The sequence below is a fragment of the Cetorhinus maximus genome, chromosome 23, assembly GCF_964194155.1.
Source record: "Cetorhinus maximus chromosome 23, sCetMax3.hap1.1, whole genome shotgun sequence".
NCBI lineage: Eukaryota > Metazoa > Chordata > Chondrichthyes > Lamniformes > Cetorhinidae > Cetorhinus > Cetorhinus maximus.
Window position 1 is genome coordinate 11558178 of NC_135901.1, and position 19227 is coordinate 11577404.

Consider the following 19227-nt stretch of genomic DNA (forward strand, 5'->3'; position numbering starts at 1 on the left):
AGCTGGATAGGTTCTTGATAAGCAAGGGGGGTGCGAAAGGTTATCGGGTGTAGACGGGAATGAGGTTACAATCAGATGAGCCATGATCTCATTGAATGGCAGAGCAGGCTCGAGGGGCCGAGTGGCCTATTCCTGCTCCTAATTCGTATGTTCACATGACCTCAAAACAAACTATTGGAAAACCTCAGCAGGTCAAACAACATCTACGGAGAAGGAAACAGAGTGAATGCTTCAGGTCAGTAACCTTTTATCCAAACTTGAAAAAAATTAAAGATCTAACAGTTTACCAGCAAGTGCAAAATCATCAAAAAGAGAGGGGGAGGACGGTGGGGTCGAAGGTTTTTTTAATGATGGGAGACAACAGTGGATTTAAGGTGAGAGGGACAGTACCAAAAGAGAGAGAGAACCATTAAGGATATCGTCTAAAATGTGGAAGTTGGATGGTCAGCAGTTTAGTGAGAATAGTGTCAAGGAAGCAGAAGGCACGGCTCAGAGGCAAGATGAGCCCTGAGTGAGATAGAAGATAGGAGAGAAACTGGAGAAAGATGCAAGTGCAGAGCATGGACAAGAAGGCACTTCAGATACAGTTTGGCCAGGTGGGTTAGTGGAAGGGAGGGAAGCAGCAAAGGCAGCTGATCAGATTGTCTCATCTTAGTGACAAAGAAGCTCCATGAGCTCCTCACACTTGTTGTTGGAGGTGAGGATGGAGGATACAGGGGAGAGGGACAGCCCCTCAAAAGGAATATCTGTTAGAGATATTAGATGATTCACCACACTGCGTTTAGCACAAAACTGATTTATTTGACTTTTATCCAAAATATTAACCATTATAACTGGGCTGGAGTTTATTAACATCAGCAGAAACAGACCCTAATGAACATGATTCAGTCCTGGGCATGATTAACAGCAAAATCCAATCACTGTAATTATTTGTGAACTCGCTGGTGACTCATCAGGGTGGATGACCGAGTGAATCTCTCCCCACACTCGGAGCAGGTGAATGGCCTCTCTCCAGTGTGAACTCGCTGGTGTGTTTGCAGGTGGGATGACTGAGTGAATCTTTTCCCACACTCGGAGCAGGTGAATGGCCTCTCTCCAGTGTGAACTCGCTGGTGTTCAGTGAGTTGAGACAATCGCTTGAACCCAGTCCCACAGTGCAAGCATCTGAACGGTCTCTCGTCAGTGTGAACACGTTGATGGGACATCAAGTTTCCAGACCTTTTATAGCATTTCCCACAGTCTGAGCATTTAAATGATCTCTTGTCAGTGTGGACTCGTTGATGGCGCATCAGTTCCCCAGAACTTATAAAGCATTTCCGGCAGTCTATGCATTTAAAAGATCTCTCGTCAGTGTGAACTTGCTGTTGTGACAGCAGATTGGTTGATTGAGTGAATCCCATCCCACACTCGGAGCAGAGGAATGGTCTCTCCCCAGTGTGAATTCGCTGGTGTAAAGTGAGTTCAGATGATCACCTGAACTCAGTCCCACAGTGAGAGCACCTGAACGGTCTGTCATCAGTGTGAATATGTTTGATGGGACATAAGTTTACCTGAAGTTACATAGCACTTCTCACAATCCGGGCATTTAAGAGGTCTCTTGTCAGTGTGAACTCGCTGGTATCTCATCAAGTTGGATGAACAAGTGAATCCCTTCCCACACTCAGAGCAGGTGAATGGTCTCTCCCCAGTGTGACTTCACTGGTGGATCAGCAGGGTGGATGACTGAGCGAATCCTTTCCCACACTTGGCGCAGATGAATGGCCTCTCTCCAGTGCGAACTCTTCGGTGTGTCAGCAGGTCAGATGAATTAATGAATCCCTTCCCACACTTGGAGCGGGTGTACGGCCTCTCCTCAGTGTGAACTCACTGGTGTGTCAGCAGGTTGGCTGAATCAATGAATTCTTTCCCACACTCAGAGTAGGAAATGGCCTCTCCCCAGTGAGACTGCGCCAATGACTTTCCAGCTCAGACAGGTAATTGAATCCCTTCCTATAGTCCCCCCATTTCCGAGGTTTCTCCCCAGTGTGAACAGTGCCTTTTATTTCCATGTTCAAAGGCTGATGATATTCAAGTCCTGATGAATCGAGAGACTTTGTCAGCTCCTGATGTGATGTTTGGTTTCAGTTTCCCGACTGCAAATCCTCTCCTTCTATTACCCCGTGAAACTGATTTAAAACAGAAAAGAAAAGTGAGAGGGAAACCACAAAAAGACAAACATAGGTTGTGAAACTGAGCTGAATGAATCTGGTAATTTGTGGAGCTGAACCCAACTAATGTCCTTCAAGGAAAGGAATCAAGCTCCAGGTCTGTTTGGCTTTCCCGTCTGTAAATCCTCCCCTTCTAAGGAATTTCCAAAATCCATCAGTGTCAGTCCAGGATAGAAATTCACACCATTCTCTCCTCCTGCTCCAGGATCAGTAAAGTGAGTTAAAGGTGATTTCTCATTAACAAACCCATTGCTGCATTTCCTTCATTAACCCACATTTGTCCACTCGGGCCTGGCACCGGGAGAAAGCCCGGAGCTGTCGTTCCGTTTGGTGCAAAGGCGGGCCCGGTACTTTCTTATTGGGGGTGTTGAGGCCTCCACCGGGTGTTTGTGAAGCCTCCCCTCCCACCCACTGCCCCTAACGTTGCCTCCACTTATCCGCCTCCTTCCTGCCTGAAGATGAGACAAACAAGCGTCTGTCCATGGACATCACCCGCACTGCGCATGTTCCAGATCACAATGCTCGGCGAGTGATTGACAGCTGCTCCGGGGTCGGAGGGTCGGGACTGGAGGACAGGGCAGGAGGGGCTGGTCCTACAACCAATAGGAGTGAATGAGGGGCGGGGCTGAGCCCGGATCTCCCTCATTGACTGAAACTTTGCATCATTTTGAAAGCTGATTTGTCTCAAACTCCAGGAGAAAACTGGACCTTTCTGTTTGTGGCTTTAAACAGATGAAACCCTGTGGGTGTGAAACAAACATTTCAACATTTGTTAGTGAAATGTGGGAACCTGATGAAACAATGCGCAAGCAATTCAAGGGCTGACTAAAAGAAATAACTGGACAGACAGAGAATGACCTCTGATTTATTTTGGGTCTGGGGGATAATGTTCACTGTTTTACATTCGGGTCTGGGGATAACGTTCGCTGTTTTATATTGAGCTCTGGAGTTTATTAGATAGGGTTGACCCTGCCGCTCAATGCATGCTGAATTGTCATGAATTAGAGCCATGTGGGGGTGGAATGAATATGAGAGGATGGCCAGGAATGCATTGAAATCGTCAAATCTGAAGGTAACACGAGCATGGATGAGTGTTTCAGCAGCAGATGAGCTGGGGTGGTGTGGAGACAGGCGATATTATGGAGAATGAAATATCTGGTATTAGTGATGGTGTAGATATGTGGTCAGAAACTCATCTTGGGGTCAAATCTGACACCAAGATTGTGAAGAGTGTGGTTCAGCCTCAGACAGTTCCCAGGGAGAGGGATGGACTCGGTAGTTAGGGAACAGAATTTGTAGTGACAACAACAATTATTAATTAGAGGAATTTCTGCTCATCCAGTACTGGATGTTAGATAAACAGTTTGATAATTTACTAACAGTGGAGGAATGGAGAGGGATGGTGGTGAGGTAGAGCTGGGCATTGTCAGTGTACAAGTGAAAACTAACATGGTGCTTTTAGATGATGTCACCTAGTGGCAGCATCTAGATGAGAAATAGGAGGGGCCAAGGATCGATCCTTGGGGGGCACCAAGTTCAAGGACTTTGGAAAAGAAAGGAAGGTTGGAGCTGGAGTTTGCAAAAACTGTGAGATCAAGAGTTGTTTTGTTTTAGAATGGGTGATGACAGTGAATTTAAAGGTGAGAGAGACAGTACCGAGAGAGAGAGAACGGTTAACAATATCAGCTAACACGGGGAAGCTGGGTGGTCAACAGTTTAGTGAGAATGAGGTCAAGGGAGCAGAAGGCAGGTCTCATGGACAAGATGAGCACTGAGGGACATAGAGAATAGGAGACAAACTGGAGAACGATGTGAGTTCAGGGGTCAGAAAAGGAAGAACTTTAGAGGCAGATTGGCCCAGTAGGTTAGTAGAAAGGAGAAAAGCAGCAGAGGAAGCTGATCTGATTGTCTCAATCTTAGTGACAAAGAAGATTCATGAGCTCCTCACACTTGTTGGAGTGAGGATAGAGGAGACAGGGAAGAGGGAGAGCAGTTCAAAAGGAACTAACTTGTGTTTGAGTTATTAAAAAGACTCAACAGATTGTGTTTAACACAGCTGATTTAATTGACTTTTATCCACAATATTAACACCTATAACTGGGCTGGACTGCTGTTTTTGGCGGCAGTAGAGTGCTTCAGTTGGAGTTTGGGGACTGAGGAAGTTTAAGGGTTAAATTAAGGGATAAATTTTATCTAAAGTCTATTCTTTCTTTAATTTAGCAATTAACTGAAATTTGCTGTTAGGGTTGGAAGGAGGTGAGTTTTAGTCCAGCCTTAAAACAGGGCTCATACAGGCTCTGCTTGCAGCTGCAACTAGTTAATTAGATAACTGGCTTAATCAGGTTTTCAGAGGCTAGGTTCAGAGAGTATAAAAGTCGGTTATCTTATAGTGCTGACCTTGTCTGCAGTGGAGTACTGTTTTTGGCTGCAGTTGAATGCTTCAGTAGAGTTTGGGGACTGAGGGAATTTGGTGTAGAAGGGAGTAGATGCTCCTTTCTTTTTCTACCTTTCCTCAGAAAGAAGACAGGTGGCCTTGGTAAGTAGGAACTGGTGAGTAAATCAGGAAATTGTAATATTTTTAAACAAGGTGCTATACTTAGATTTTACTGAGAAGCAGGTAAAATTTAGAAAAATCCAAAGTTATTTTACAAGTACATTAAAAGGAAGAGGATAACAAGGAAAAGAGTAGGGCCCATTAAGGACCATAGTGGTAATTTGTGTGTGGAGCCGGAAGACATAGGTAGGGTTCTAAGTGAACACTTTGAGTTGGTGTTCACAAGTGAGAGGGACGACGTGGCTATGGAAATCAGGCAAAAGGACTGTGATATAATTAAAGAAATTAGTACAGAAAGGGAGGAGGTTCTAAGTGGTCTGGCAGGCTTAAAGGTAAATAAATCTCCAGGCCCGGATGAAATGCATCCCAGGCTGCTGAATGAGGCAAGGGAGGAGATAGCAGGGGCGCTGGCAATAATTTTCAATACCTCTCTGGCCACAGGAGAGGTGCCAGAGGACTGGAGGACAGCCAATGTGGTACCATTATTCAAGAAGGGAGGAAGGGATAAACCAGGGAACTACAGGCCTGTCAGTCTAACCTCAGTGGTGGGAAACTACTGAAAGCAATTCTCAGGGACAGAATTAATCTACACTTGGAGGGGCAGGGATTAATCAAGGACAGTCAGCATGGTTTTGTTAAGGGGAGGTCATGTCTGACCAATTTGATTGAATTTTTTGAAGAGGTGACCAGGTGTGTAGATGAGGGCAATGCATTTGACATAGTCTACTTGGACTTCAGCAAGGCTTTTGATAAGGTCCCGTGTGGGAGACTGATAACAAAGGTAAGAGCCCATGGGATCCAAGGCAATTTGGCAAATTGGATCCAGAATTGGCTGAGTGGCAGGAAGCAGAGGGTGATAGTCGAGGGGTGTTTTTGTGACTGGATGCCTGTGTCCAGTGGGGTTCCACAGGGATCGGTGTTGGATCCCTTGCTGTTTGTGGTATATATAAACGATTTAGACTTAAATGTAGAAGGGTTGATCAGTAAGTTCGCGGATGACACGAAAATTGGTGGGGTGGTAAATATTGAGGAGGATAGTCTTAGATTACAGGATATAGACAGGCTGTTCAGTGGCAAATGGAATTTAATCTGGATAAAGGTAAGGTGATGCACTTGGGCGGGACAAACAAGGCACGGGAATACACGATGAATGGTAGGACCCTGGGAATAACCCAGGATCAGAGGGGCCTTGGTGTGCATGTCCACCGGTCCCTTAAGGTAGCAGGACAGGTAGATAAGGTGGTTAAGAGGGCATATGGGATACTTGCCTTTATTAGCTGAGGCACAGAATATAAGAGCAGGGAGGTTATGCTGGAACTGTATAAAATGCTGGTTAGGCAACAGCGAGAGTGTTGCGTGCAGTTCTTGAATTCGCATTATAGGAAGGATGTAATTGCACTAGAGAAAGTGCAGAGGAGATTTAGCAAAATGTTGCCTGGGCTAGAGAGTTTTGTTGTGAGGAGAGATTGGATACACTGGGGTTATTTTCCCTGGAGCAGAGGAGATTGAGGGGGGACATGATTGAGGTGTATAAAACTAGGAGGGGCATTGATGGGGTAGACAGGAATGAACTTTTCTCCTTGGTGGAGGAATCAATAACCAGGGGGCATAGATTTAAGGTAAGGGTAAGGAGGTTTAGAGGGGATGTGAGGAAGAATTTTTTCACTCAGAGGGTGGTGGGAATCTGGAACTCACTGCCTGAAAGGGTGGTAGAGGCAGATACCCTCATAACATGTAAGATGTATTTGGATGTGCACTTGCGATGCCATGGCATACAAAGCTATGGGCCTAGTGCTGGAAAATGGGATTAGAATAGTTGGGTACTTGTTTGACCAGCGCAGACTCGATGGACCGAAGGGCCTTTTTCTGTGCTGCAGACCTCTATGACTATGACTCCGTAAGCGCCAGGAATAAGGGAAATTTAGGGTTAATATAATAAAGTAAAATAAATGATTCAAAGTAGAATAAAGTTAACATAAGGGAAGTAGAGTTAAGACATAGCAGGGCAGCTCAATCGAGTGGAATGTGTGTCCTGTAATATGTGTGAAGTCATGGACGCTACCGGTGTCCTAGCTGACCACATGTGCAGGGATTGCTGTCAGCTGCAGAAACTTGAGCCCTGGGTTTCAGAGCTCGAGCGGTGGCTGGAGTCACTGTGGCACATCTGCTCGGCTGACAGCTACATGGATCGCATGTTCAGAGAGCTCGTCACACCACAGCTTAAGGGCCTGGAGACAGAGAGGGAATGTGTGACCACCAGGCAGTCCAAGAGAAGTGAGCAGGTAGTGCAGAGGTCCCCTGGGGTCCCGCTCACAAATCAGTTTTACGTTTTGGAAACTGGTGAGGACGCTGGTTCCTCATAGGAGTGCAGTCAGTCATGATTGTGGCACCACAAGCGGCTCAGTTGTACAGGAGGAGAGGAAGAAGAAAGGAAGGGCAATAGTGATAGGGGTTCATTGGTTAGGGGAACAGGCAGGTGTTTGTGTGGCCGTAGAAGTGACTCCAGGATGGTATGTTGCCACCCTGGTGCCAGGGTCAAGGATGTCACAGAGCGGCTGCAGGACATTCTTCTGGGGGAGGCTGATCAGCCAGAGGTCATGGTCCACATTGGTACCAAAGAATTAGAGAAGAAGGGGGATTTAGTCCTGCAATCAGAATTTAGGGAGCTAAGTAGAAAATTAACAAGCAGGACCTCAGCTGTAGTAACCTCCGGATTACTCCTAGTGCCATGTGCTAGTGATTACAGAAGTAGGAGGATAAGGCAGATGAATGCATGGCTGGAAAAGTGGTGCCAGAGGGAGGGCTTTAGATTCCTGGGACAGGCTCTGGGAGAGATGGCACCTGTAGAAGCCAGATGGGTTGCACCTGAACAGAGCTGGGACTGAGCTCCTTGCAGGGCGTTTTGCTAGTGCTGTTGGGAGGGCTCTAAACTAGCTCAGCAGGAGTGTAGGAACCAAGAAAAAATATTAGAGAGGAATACCAGGGTGCACAAAATACTGGGAGGGACAGAGAGCACTAGTATAGAGAAGAGTAAGTTAATAGGTGGAGTCGGGGTCAGGGAGAAAGTAACAAAAGCCAAATCAGGGTTGTTATGCATGCATGTGAATGCACAGAGTATAGTAAATAAGATTGGGGAGTTACAGGTGCAGACTGCCATGTGGAAATGTGATGTTGTGGCAATAACAGATCTGGCTCAAGGAAGGGCAGAACTGGGTGTTAAATATTCCCGAGTACAAGGTGTTCAGAAGAGACAGGAAAGGAAGGAAAGGATGAGGGGTGGCGGGATTGGTTAAGGAGAGCATTGCAGTGCTGGAGAAAGAGGATGTCCCAGAGGGTTCAAGGACAGAATCAATTTGGCTCGGGTTAAGGAGCAAAAAGGGTGCAATTACATTGCTTGGTGTAGTCTACAGACCGCCAACTAGTGGGAAGGATGTAGAGGAACAAATTTGCATGGAAATTACAGTGAAATACAGGCATTATAGAGCAGTTATAATGGGGGACTTTAATTACCCGAATATAGATAGGGACAGTGATAGTGTAAAGGGCGGAGAGGGACAAAGGTTCCTAAATTGTGTTCAGGAGAATTTTCTCCAGAAGTATGTGTCTAATCCACTGTTGGACCTGGTTCTTGGAAATTAGGTTGGCCAAGTAGATCAAGTGTCAATGGGGGAACATTTAGGAGACAGTGATTATTGTATTGCATGTTTTAGGGTGATGATGAGAAAAGCACAATAGGCAATCCAGAGTAAGAATAATTAACGGGACAAGAGCCGACTTCAATGGAGCAAGAATGGAGCTGGGCCAGATAGACTGGAACAAAAGATTGGCAGGAAAAACTGTAGCTGAACAATGGACAAAAAATGTATTGGTTCGGGCACAGTCAAGTATTTAGACATTCACCTGAGTTGCCATAGCCTCCAGGGCTATGGGTCAAGTGCTGGAAAATGGGATTAGTGTAGTTAGATCTTTGTTGACCAGCTCAGACACGATGGGCTGAATGGCCTCCTTCTGTGCTGTAAATGTCATGAGTCTATATTCCATCTAAAGGGAAAGGTGGGGCTAACAAATCCAGAGCTCTCTGGGTGAAAAAGGAGATTGAAATTAAGATAAAAAGAAAAAGTGCACTTGTGACAGGTAGAAAATACAATTGAGAACCAAGTGGAATACAAAAGGTTCAGAGGGGAGGTGAAAAAGCACATGAGAGAAGCGAAGAGGGATTATGAGAAGAGACTGGCAGCCAACATAAAGGGGAATCCCAAAGTCTTCTACAGGCATATAAATAGTAAAAGGTTGGTAAAAAGAGTATGGCTGATTGGGGACCGAAAAGGGAATTTACACATGGACGAAGGGGCCATGGCTGAGGTATTAAATGAATACTTTGCATCCGTCTTTACCACGGAAGTAGATGCTACCCAGGCCATGGTGACAGACTCTGAACGGTTCAAAGTTGATAAGGAGGAAGTGTTGAATAGACTATCGGTACTTAAACTTGACAAGGTACTGGGACCAAATGAGATGCATCCAAGGATATTGAAATAAGTGAGAGTAGAAATTCCAGGGGCACTGGCCATAGTCTTTCAGTCTTCCCTAAACTCAGGGGTGGTGCGAGAGGACTGCAAAATTGTAAACATTATGCCCTTGTTCAAAAAAGGTTGCAAGGATAAGCCCAGCAATTACAGACCAGTCAGTTTAACTTCAGTAGTGGGCAAGATTCTAGAAACAATTATTCGGGATAGAATTAGTAGTCACATGGAAAAATATGTGTTTATAAGGGAGAGCCAGCATGGATTACTAAAGTTTAACTAACTTGCTGGAGTTTTTTGAAGAGGTAACAGAAAAGGTGAACGAGGGTAATGCAGTTGATGTGGTGTATATAGACTTTCAAAACGCATTTGACACAGTGTCACACAACAGACTTGTGAGAAAAGTTATTGCTCATGGAATAAAAGGGACAGTAGCAACGTGGATACAAAATTGGCTGAAAACTAGGAAGCAGAGAATAATGGTCAATGGATATTTTTCAGGCTGTAGGAAGGTTTGTAGTGGAGTTCCCCAGGGGCTGGTATTGGGACCCTTGCTTTTCCTGATATATATTAACGATCTAGATCTTGGTGTGCAGGGGACAATTTCAAAGTTTGCAGACGATATGCAAGTTGGGAGTGTTGTGGACTGCGAGGAGGACGGTGTGGAACTTCAAGAGGACAGACAAGTTGGTGGAGTGGGCAGATAGATGGCAGATGAAGTTCAATGCGGAGAAATTTGAGGTGATGCATTTTGGTAGGAAGAACATGGGGATATAGGAGCAGAAAGACCTGGGTGTATATGTGCATAGATCACTGAAGGTGGCAGGACAGGTGGAGAGAGCAATTAGTAAAGCTTATAGTGCCCTGGGCTTTATTAATAGGGACATAGAGTACAAGGGCAGGCAGGTTATGCTGGATTTATATAAGACACTCACCAGACCTCAGTTGGAAAATTGTGTTCAGTTCTGGGCACCATATTATAGGAAGGATGTGAAGATATTGGAGAGAGTGCAGAAGGAGTTTACAAGAATAATCCCAGGGATGAGAAACTTCAGCAATGGGGATAAATTGGAGAGGTTAAGGCTGTTCTCCTTGGAGAGAAGAAGGCTAAGAGAAGATTTGATAGAGATGTTCAAAATCATGAAGGGTCTGGACAGGGTAGATGGGGAGAAGCTGTTCCCACTCGTAAAAAGATCAAGAAAGAGAGGGCACAGATTTAAAGTGATTTATAAAAGAAGCAAGTGGGACAGGAGAAAAATCTTTTTCACACAACGAGTGGTTCGGGTCTGGAATGCTCTGTCTGGAAGTGCGGTGGAGCAAGGTTCAAGTGAGGCATTCAAGAAGGCATTAGATGGTTATTTGGATCAAAACAATGTGTAAGGGTACAGGGAAAAGGCAGGGCAATGGCACTAGGCCATGATGCTCATTTGCAGAGCTGGTGCAGACACGATAGGCCGGATGGCCTCCTTTTGTGCTGTTAAAATTCTGTGATTCTGTGAACATCAGCAAAAACAGACCCCAAAGAACATGGCCCAGTCCTGGATGTGACCAGCTGTAAAATCCAATCACGGTAATTACTTGTGAACTCGCTGGTGTCTCAGAAGAGCGGAAGACTGAGTGAATCCCTTCCCACAGTCTGTGCAGCTGAACGGTCTCTCCCCAGTGTGAATTCGCTGGTGTACAGTGAGTTGAGATGATCGCTTAAATCCAGTCCCACATTGAGAGCACCTGAATGGTCTCTCGTCAGCGTGAACACGTTGATGGGACATCAGTTCCTGGGAACCTTTATAACACTTCCCACGTCTGAGCATTTAAACGGTCGCTCCACAGTGTGAACTCGCTGGTGTCTGAGCAGATTGGATGACTGAGTGAATCCCTTCCCACACTCCGTGCAGGTGAATGGCCTCTCCCCAGTGTGAATTCGCTGGTGTACAGTGAGGTCAGATGATTGATTGAATCCAGTCCCGCAGAGAGAGCACCTGAATGGTCTTTCATCCGTGTGAACACGTTGATGAGACAACAGTTCCTTGGAGCTTTTATAACACTTCCCACAGACTGGGCATTTAAAAGGTCTCTCGTCAGTGTGAACTCGCTGGTGCCTCAGTAATGTGGATGAGCGAGCAAATCCTGTCCCACACTTGGAGCAAATGAATGGTCTCTCCCCAGTGTGAACTCGCTGGTGTGTCAGCAGGTCTGATGAACAAGTGAACCCCTTCCCACACTCAGAGCAGGTGAATGGCCTCTCTCCAGTGTGAACGCGCTGGTGTTGCAGCAGGTCAGATGAATGATTGAATCCCTTCCCACACTCGGAGCAGGTGAATGGTCTCTCCCCAGTGTGAATTTGCTGGTGTATCAGCAAGTTGGATGATCGAGTAAATCCCTTCCCACACTCGGAGCAGATGAACGGCCTCTCCCCAGTGTGAACTCGTTGGTGTACAGTGAGGTCAGATGATCGCCTGAAACGCATCCCACAGTGAGAGCACCTGAATGGCCTCTCATCAGTGTGAACACGTTGATGTATCAATAGGTGGGAGGACTGAGTGAATCCCTTCCCACACTCGGAGCAGGTGAATGGCCTCTCCCCAGTGTGACAGCGCCGATGAGTTTTCAGGTCAGACGGATAATTAAATCCTTTTCCACAGTCCCCACATTTCCACGGCTTCTCCCTGTTGTGACTGCATTTATGTTCTGATAGGTCAGATAATTGGCTGAAGCCTCGACCACACACAGAACAAGTGTATGGTTTCTCTCCACTGTGAACAGTGCTTTCTCCTTCCATGTTCAAAATCCGGTGACATTCACATTATGATAAATTGGGCTGCAAATCCTCCCCTTCTAATATCCTGTGAAATCGATGTAAAACAGAAAAAAGGGAGTGAGAGAGAACCCGCAGAAACACAAAGGCAGGTTGTGAAACTGAGCTGAATGAATCTGGTAATTTGTGGGGCCGGCACCAGGGAAAAGTGACCGTGAAAACTGCTGGATTGTCGTAAAAACACAACTGGTTCACTAATGTCCTTCAGGGAATTATTATTATTTATTATTATTATTTAAATGGAGAGAAACTTCAGAATGCTTCAGTGCAGAGGGGTCTGGGTGTCCTCGTGCATGAATCGCTGAAAGCTAGTATGCAGATACAGCAGGTAATAAGGAAGGCAAATGGAATTTTGGCATTTATTGCTAAAGGAATAGAGTATAAAAATAGGGAAGTATTGCTGAAACTGTACAAGGCATTGGTGAGACCGCACCTGGAGCACTGTACACAGTTTTGGTCCCCTTACTTGAGGAAGGATGTAGTTGCATTGGAGGCAGTTCAGAGGAGGTTCACTAGATTGATTCCACAGATGCGGGGCTTGTCTTATGAGGAGAGATTGAGCAGTTTAGGCCTATACTCGCTAGAGTTTAGAAGGATGAGTGGAGATCTAATTGAGGTATATAAGATGCTAAAGGGGCTAGACAAAGTAGACGTGGAGCGGATGTTTCCTCTTCTGGGGCATTCTAGAACAAGAGGCCATAGTTTTAAGCTAAGGGGTGGTAGATTTAAATCAGAGATGAGGAGGAATTACTTTTCTCAAAGTCGTGAATCTGTGGAATTCACTACCTCAGAGTGCAGTGGATGCCGGGGCGCTGAATAAATTTAAGGAGGAGATAGACAGATTTTTAATTAGTAACGGGTTGAATGGTTATGGGGAGTGGGCGGGAAATTGGAGTTGAGGCCGAAATGAGGTCAGCCATGATCGTATTGAATGGCGGGGCAGGCTCGAGGGGCTGAATAACCTACTCCTGCTCCTAGTTCTTATTAATGGAACCTTCCACCCAGACCGGGTCAATGCAAGACTCTGGTCTCTATGGAAGGAGAGAGAGAGAGAGAGAAGTAGGAGAGGCAGCAGTTGAAGAAGAGGGATTTTATATACCTACTACTCGACCATAACTTTGACAAATCTCCTGAACCACTAGCCTCCAGCACCTAGAAGGACCAGGGTAGCCGGTGTGTGTGAACACCAACTCTCCAAGTTCCCCTTGAAGCCACACACTCTCCTGACTGGTCTGACATCCAGTACTGAATGAACAGAAAATTCTTTCATATAAATACTGGGAAGACTGAAAGTGTTGTCTTCAGTCCCTACTACAAACTCCATTCCCTAACAACTGACTTCATCTCTCTCACTGGCAACTGTCTGAGGCTGAACCAGACTGTTCAAAACTTTAGTGTAATATTTCACCCCAAGATGAGCTCTTTTTTAAAATTATTTGTTCATGGGATGTTAGCATCGCTAGCTAGACCAGCATTTATTGCCCATCCCTAAGTTAAGAGTCAACCACATTGCTGTGGGTCTGGAGTCACATGTAGGCCAGACCAGTACAAGGAATGCAGATTTCCATCCCTAGAGGACATTAGTGAACCAGATGGGTTTTTACTACAAAAAAAACCCATCTGGTTCACTAATGTCCTTTAGGGAAGGAAATCTGCTGTCCTTACCTGGTCTGGCCTACGTGTGACTCCAGACCCACAGCAATGTGACTGGCTCTTAATTGCCCTCTGAACAAGGGCAATCAGGGATGGGCAATAAATGCTGGCCTAGCCAGCAACCCCACATTCCATGAATGAATAATGAAAAAAGCTTACAACCACACATCCTCATCATCACCCAGACGGCCTGTTTCCACCTTAGTAACATCGCCCAACTCTGCCCTAGTCTCAGCTCACCTGTTGCTGAAACTCTCATCCATTCCTTTGTTACCTCTAGACTTAACTATCCTAAGGCACTCCGTGCCAGCCTCCCACATTCAACCTCTCTGTAATCTTGAGGCTATCCAAAACTCTGCTGCCCTTGTGTTTACTCACACCAAGTCTTCCTCGCCCATCACTCCTGTGCCCGCTGACCGACAAAGGTTCTTGGTTAAGAAGAATCTAAATTTTTAATTTCTCATCCTTATTTTCAAATTCCTCCATGGCCCCTCCCTGTCTCTGTAACCTCCATCAGTCTCATGACCCTCTGAGATATCTGTGCTTATCTAATTCCAACCTCCTGAGCATTCCTATTTTAACTGTTTGGTGGCCGTGCCTTCAGTTGCCTAGGCCGTAAGCTCTGGAATTTCCTCCCTAAACCTCTCTGCCTCTCTACCTCAATTTCTCCCTTTAAGATACTCCTTAAAGCCTGCCTCTTTGACAAAGCTTCTGGTCACCTGCCCTAATATCTCCTTATGTGGCTCAGTGTCAAATGTTGCTTTGTAATATTTCTGGGAAATGCCTTGGAACATTTTGTTACATTAAAGTTGCAATATTGTTGTTATTGATTTGGACATATATTATTGTTTCTTCTTCATCACTGGTGAATAACCTGTAACTCCTTATCTAACATCATTGTGGGAGCACCTTCACCACACGGACTGCAGTGCTTCAAGAAGGTCAAACATCATCTTCTCCACAGGTAACTGTGGTTGGGAAATATCTGCTGCTGGTCTTGTTAGTGACGCCCAAATCCCCAGAATAAATTTTATAAGTATGCATTTATAGAATAGATTAAAAGCATCTACAGAAATATTTGTTCCTAAAACAATGATCTTTTACATTTCATGGCCAGTGTCTGCTCAACAACCTCATCTTCCCCAGAACCTACCTCCCTTTGACAATTTCACGTTGGAAATTGCTAGGTCCTTGTGGTTAAACCCAGCAGCTTCTCCTCCATCTCCACTCCAACTCAAACTGATACAGCAAAGGCTTTGAAAATAAAATTGGATAAGTACCTGAAGAGAAAAAGCTGGGCTATGAGGAAAGGGCAGGGAGTGGGACTAGCTGATCTGCGGTTGCACAGACCCAGCACAGGAATGACAGGATAAATGGCCTCCTGTATTGTAATCATTCTATGGCTGCATGAAAAAGACTAACACTGGAGGCCAGGGACCAACCTCTCCAATCAACACCCACCCAAATACAAATCCGTTCTTAATTGGTTCATCTCTCTTCCCAGACTCGGTTCTGTGAGAAATGCCTGCAATAAAACCAAACCAAAATACTGCAGCTGCTGGAAATCTGAAATAAAAAGAGCAAGTGCTAGAAATACTCAGCAGGTCAGGCAGTAACTGTGGAAAGAGAAAGAGTTAACATTTCAGGGTGTACAGAATGAATTATGGGGAATACAAATGAAGCAGAATTTGACAGTCAATATAAGCTCAGAAGTGGGAGAGAAATGATCTCTAGTGCAGGAAAAATAATTCCTGGCCATGGGAAGATAAAGCTGGTAAATCAACAGTGAATAGCTGGGGGGATGGGCAGCAGTGGAAGCCTCATTTAGACACAGTTGGTGAAAATAACAGTAAAATACTAAACATGGTTAAAATACACCCATCATTAGAGGCAGATGGAGCCATACAACGGTAGAGAGGTGATTGTGAAGGGTAGGGGTGAAGCAGAGCAATGGATGGACATGGATTCAGATCCACAGTAAAGGAGCCACACCAGCCTCAGAGACATGGGACCAGAGCGCAGCAGTAAAAGCTCTAAATTGTCGATGAATGTTCAATAATACTCACCCCTGAAACAATTTCACTGTTTTCAAATTTAAAATCTCCTGCTGGAGCCTGCAGCTGGAAAGATATCAGAAGCATTGGAGTCAGAGAAAAATCTCACAGACCTCAAATCTTCTAGCTCTCTGTAAAAGGAGATTACAAAAGTCATAAGTGTCAGATGCAGGTACAAATTCAGAAGAGACAAACATTTCTCTTGATTTGAGTTTGCTGTGTGTAAATCCTCCCATCCTAACCCCTGTAAAAGGGGTTCCAGAATCCATCACTGTCAGTCCAGGATAGAAATTCACAATATTCTCTCCTCCTGCTGCCTGGTCCAAGATAACTTAAGCAAGGACATATTTGCATTGGAAGAAGTTCAGAGAAGGTTCACTAGGCTGATTCCTGGAATGAGAGGCTTTGCCTCATGAGGAAAGGTTGAGCAAGGTGGGTCTGTATTCATTGGAGTTTCGAAGAATGAGAGGTGATTTTATTGAAACCTGTAAGATTCTGAGGGCACTTAACAGGGTGGATCCTGAGAGGGCTTTTTCCCCTCATGGGAGAATATGGAACAAAGAGGCACAATTTAAAAATAAAGGTTTTCAATAATTTTGACTGAGATGCGGAAGACTGAAGTGAGGAGAAATTTCTTCTCTCAGGCATCCATTAGTTTGTGGAACTCTCTTCCCCAGCAAGGAGTGGAGGTCTGGTTATTGAATAGATGCAAAGTTGAGTATTGCTAAAAAAAAAGGGACATGTTGAAGTTTTTCATCTTGCATTGAACAGGACAGCTGGCAAGAATACCAATATAAGGGGAAAACAACTATATATACTGCATGCAAAGCGAGTGCTGATTGGTTGGCAAGTAGGCTTTGATTGGTAGAGGCATTGCCATGGAGAATGCACCAGTGATAGTGACTGACAGTTAACTGCCAAGCATTGCAAACAGACCATACCCAACCAGCCTGTGTTTGCAAAGCTCAAAACAGTGTCCAATATTAGATGTGATTCCGTGATTGGACAACATTTGCTAAATAATCGTCAGTGTGCTAAAAATTACATTGATAACCAATTTAAGATTCTTAGTTGGGCTTGCAGTGTGGTGCATTTGCATGTACTGGAAGCTACATATATTATAGGGCTCTGTTCTTTGCAGAAAGAAAAAACATATACACACATTGCGCCTGTTTCAGCTAAACAAAATAAGTGACAGCCATTTGCTGACTCGTTCCTCAGGACAATGCCTTGACCAATCAGGGTCAAACTGGTTCAAATTTCAAACAATGCTTTGCAGTTAACTGTCAGTCACCATCACTAGTGCATTTTGCATAGCAACGCCTCTACCAATCAGAGTCCACTTGCCAACCAATCAGCATTCTCTTTACATACAGTATATATAGTTGTTTTTCCTTACATTGGTATTCTTGCGAAGTGCCCCGATGAGTACAAGATGAAAAGCTTCCACATGTCTCTTTTTTCAGCAACACTCAAGTTCTTTACTACCAAAAGACTAATTGAGACCGAGTTAGACAAATTTTTCATTTAAGCATCAAAATAAGGGGCGGGCAGTGCAGTTAAGACCACAATCAGATCAGCCATGATCTCATTGAATGGTGCATCATGCTCAATGGGCCGACAGGCCAACTCCTGCTCCTAGTTCTGATGTTCTTATTCTTATGTTGTTAGGATGGCAGCGCGTGCGCCCAGCAGCACATTGCCCTTCAAACGATGGCGGTAATTAACCCGGGACAGTCACCATCTCCTGTGTGCAGCGCGAGAATAAAATCAATGAGCCAATGATTTTCTCTCCTGGTCACCGGTGCCATGAAGCCCCGCCCATGCTCTGTTCCGTCACCAAGACGGCCACTGAACCAAGATGGCGACCATTAAATTGGGCCTATTTCCGGGAAAAAGTTCCAGAGCTGAAAACGCGGGACCTGCAGAGGCTTATTCTGGATTTGCGGCCTACTTCAGGTGTTTGTCAAGCCGCCACTCCCTCCCGACACCGACTCCCGGCTCCCGGCTCCATTCCTCCCTCCGCCCCATCAAATCTCACCCGCTGAAAAAATCCTCTCCCGCACTTGCAGGACTCTGATCACAGTGACACTGCGCATGCTCCAGATACAGTCCAGTACTGCGCCTGCGTACTGGGCTCCTGGAGTGTTAATAGGGCATATTCACATCCGCAGGGAATGTTGGGTAACAGCAGCACCATTGAACCCCCAGAGGGGAAAGAAAATAATTGAGATCAATTAATAAAAAGACACACATGAATCCTCGTGAATAAATGCTCTTCCATACTCGAATTGCTCAAAGTGACTTAAACCGCTTCTCTCTTGTAGGAATACACTGAGATTTTAAAGCTTTTGCCACTTGTTCCCATGCCTCTCTCCTGCCCTGAAGGTGCTGATTCTAGCTACGTTCAATCCCATAGTCACTGGTTCCTCTCTCCATCACGGGATGAGGAATATACACTGTTCCAAAAGAACAGATGAAAATCACTTCGCCCATCATGCTTGTGCTGGCTCTTCGGAAGATCTATCCAATTAATTCCACAGCTCTGCTGGCACTGTCAGAACAATATATATCCGCTGCAGTGATGCAGGAGCTAAATGGAAAAGATTTTTCAGTTGGGTGCTTCTCAGGCACATTCACCTCCGTGGAAAGGTCACTGGCCCAGTGTACTGAGCCAATATCAAGCGTTCACTGGTTAGTTAAGCCCATAGAGTACCTGGTAGAGTTTACTACAATAATTCTGCACACCCCACATATCACAGTGACATTATGAATAAAGCCCAAGTTAAGGGAGTATCCCGAGTGGGATGGAATAGATGAATTATTGAAGTACAAAGCAAAGGCATTAAAAGATTGCAGCCTCACAACTACCAGTTGCCTGTGATGTTGCAGTATGAGGTGAGAGTGACTGCCCTTAACATCAAGGCCGCATTTGACCGAGTGTGGCATCAAGGAGCTCTAGTAACATTGGAGTCAATGGGAATCGGGGGAAAACTCTCCACTGTATTCACAAAGGGAGGAGACAAAAAAAAGGCCAGTTAGCTTAACCTCCCTCACTGGGATAATGTTAAAGTATATTATAAAGGATGTAATAGTAGAGCATTTAAAAATGCATAATATAATCAAGCAGAGTCAGAAAGGCTTCATGAAGGGGAAATCATGCCTGACGAATTTATTACAATTCTTTGAGGAGGTAACAAGCACGATAGATAAAGGGGAACCAATGGATGTAATATATTTGGATTTCCAAAAGATGTTTGATAAGGCACCACACATAAGGCCACTTATTAAGATAAGAGGCCATGGTGTTGGGGGTAGTATTTTAGCATAGATAGAGGATTGGCTAACTAATAGAAGACAGAGAGCTGGGATAAGGGCTGCATTTTCAGGATGGCGACCTGCAACTAGTAGAGTGACACAT

The 19227-nt window shown here is 45.1% G+C and overlaps 1 protein-coding gene and 1 pseudogene across 1 annotated transcript in view; one reads left to right on the forward strand and one right to left on the reverse strand.

Annotated features, from left to right (window-relative positions):
• The window catches only part of LOC144697805 (uncharacterized), a 174435-nt gene that overhangs the window by 77717 nt on the left and 77491 nt on the right, over positions 1–19227 (forward strand).
• Positions 781–12063, reverse strand: LOC144696882 (uncharacterized; annotated as a pseudogene).